The sequence below is a fragment of the Physeter macrocephalus genome, chromosome 15 (genome assembly GCF_002837175.3).
Source record: "Physeter macrocephalus isolate SW-GA chromosome 15, ASM283717v5, whole genome shotgun sequence".
NCBI classification, from domain to species: domain Eukaryota; kingdom Metazoa; phylum Chordata; class Mammalia; order Artiodactyla; family Physeteridae; genus Physeter; species Physeter macrocephalus.
In genome coordinates this window covers 51493010-51495087 of record NC_041228.1, presented here as the reverse complement: position 1 = coordinate 51495087, position 2078 = coordinate 51493010, and positions in this window count along the sequence as shown.

Sequence of the window (2078 nt, the reverse complement as noted above, 5' to 3'; positions counted from 1 at the left end):
ATCTATGTTCATCAGTGATATTGGTCTGTAGTTTTCTTTCTTTGTGACGTCTTTGTCTGGTTTTGGTATCAGGGTGATGGTGGCCTCATAGAATGAGTTTGGGAGTATTCCTCCCTCTGCTATCTTTTGGAAGAGTTTGAGAAGGATAGGTGTTAGCTCTGCTCTAAATGTTTGATAGAATTCGCCTGTGAAGCCATCTGGTCTTGCACTTTTGTTTGTTTGAAGATTTTTAATCACAGTCTCAATTTCAATGCTTGTGATTCGTCGTTTTAAATTTTCTATTTCCTCCTGGTTCAGTCTCAGAAGGTTGTACTTTTCTAAGAATTTGTCCATTTCTTCCAGGTTGTCCATTTTATTGGCATATAGTTGCTTGTAGTAATCTCTAATGATCCTTTGTATTTCTGCAGTGTCAGTTGTTACTTCTCCTTTTTCATTTCTAATTCTATTGATTTGAGTCTTTTCCCTTTTTTTTCTTGATGAGTCTGGCTAGTGGTTCATCAATTTTGTTTATCTTCTTGAAGACCAACTTGTAGTTTTATTGATCTTTGCTATTGTTTCCTTCATTTCTTTTTCATTTATTTCTGATCTGATCTTTATGATTTCTTTCCTTCTGCTAACTTCAGGGTTTTTTGTTCTTCTTTCTCTAATTGCTTTAGGTGTACGGTTATGTTGCTGATCTTTATGATTTCTTTCCTTCTGCTAACTTTGGGGTTTTCTTGTTCTTCTCTCTCTAATTGCTTTAGGTGTAAGGTTAGGTTGTTTATTTGAGATTTTTCTTGTTTCTTGAGGTAGAATTGTATTGCCGTAAACTTCCCTCTTAGAACTGCTTTTGCTGCATCCCATATGTTCTGGGTGGTCGTGATTTCATTGTCATTTGTTTCTAGGTAATTTTTTATTTCCTCTTTGATTTCTTCAGTGATCGCTTGGTTATTAAGTAGTGTATTGTTTAGCATCCATGTGTTTGTATTTTTTACAGATTTTTTCCTATAATTGATATCTAGTCTCATAGTGCTGTGTTTGGAAAAGATACCTGATATAACTTCAATTTTCTTAAATTTACCAAGGCTTGATTTGTGACCCAATATGATCTATCCTGGAGAATGTTCCATGAGCACTTGAGAAGAAAGTGTATTCTGTTGTTTTTGCATGGAATGTCCTCTAAATATCAATTAATTCCATCTTGTTTAATGTATCGTTTAAAGCTTGTGTTTCCTTATTTATTTTCATTTTGGATGATCTGTCCATTGGTGAAAGTGGGGTATTAAAGTTCTCTACTATGATTGTGTTACTGTTAATTTCCCCTTTTATGGCTGTTAGCATTTGCCTTATGTATTGAGGTGCTCCTATGTTGGGTGCATATATATTTATAATTGTTATATCTTCTTCTTGGATTGATCCCTTTATCACTATGTATTATCCTTCTTTGTCTCTTGTACTAGTCTTTATTTTAAAGTCTATTTTGCCTGATATGAGAATTGCTACTCCGGTTTTCTTTTGATTTCCATTTGCATGGAATATCTTTTTCCATCCCCTCACTTTCAGTTTGTATGTGTTCCTAGGTCTGAAGTGGATCTCTTGTAGACAGTATACATATGGGTCTTGTTTTTGTATCCATTCAGTCAGTCTATGTCTTTTGGTGGGAGCATTTAATCATTTACAATTAAGGTAATTATCGATATGTATATTCCTATTACCATTTTCTTAATTGTTTTGGGTTTGTTATTTTAGGCTTTTTCCTTCTCTTGCTTTTCCTGCCTAGAGAAATTCCTTTAGCATTTGTTGTAGAGCTGGCTTGGTGGTGCTCAATTCTCTTAGGTTTTGCCTTTCTGTAAAGATTTTAATTTCTCTGTCAAATCTGAATGGATCCTTGCTGTGTAGAGTCATCTTGGTTGTAGGTTTTTCCCTTTCATCACTTTAAATATGTCCTTCCACTCCCTTCTGGCTTGCAGCATTTATGATGAAAGATCAGCTGTTAACCTTATGCGGATTCACCTGTATGTTTTTTGTTGTTTTTCCCTTGCTGCTTTTAATATTTTTTCTTTGTATTTTATTTTTGATAGTTTGATTAATATGTTTCT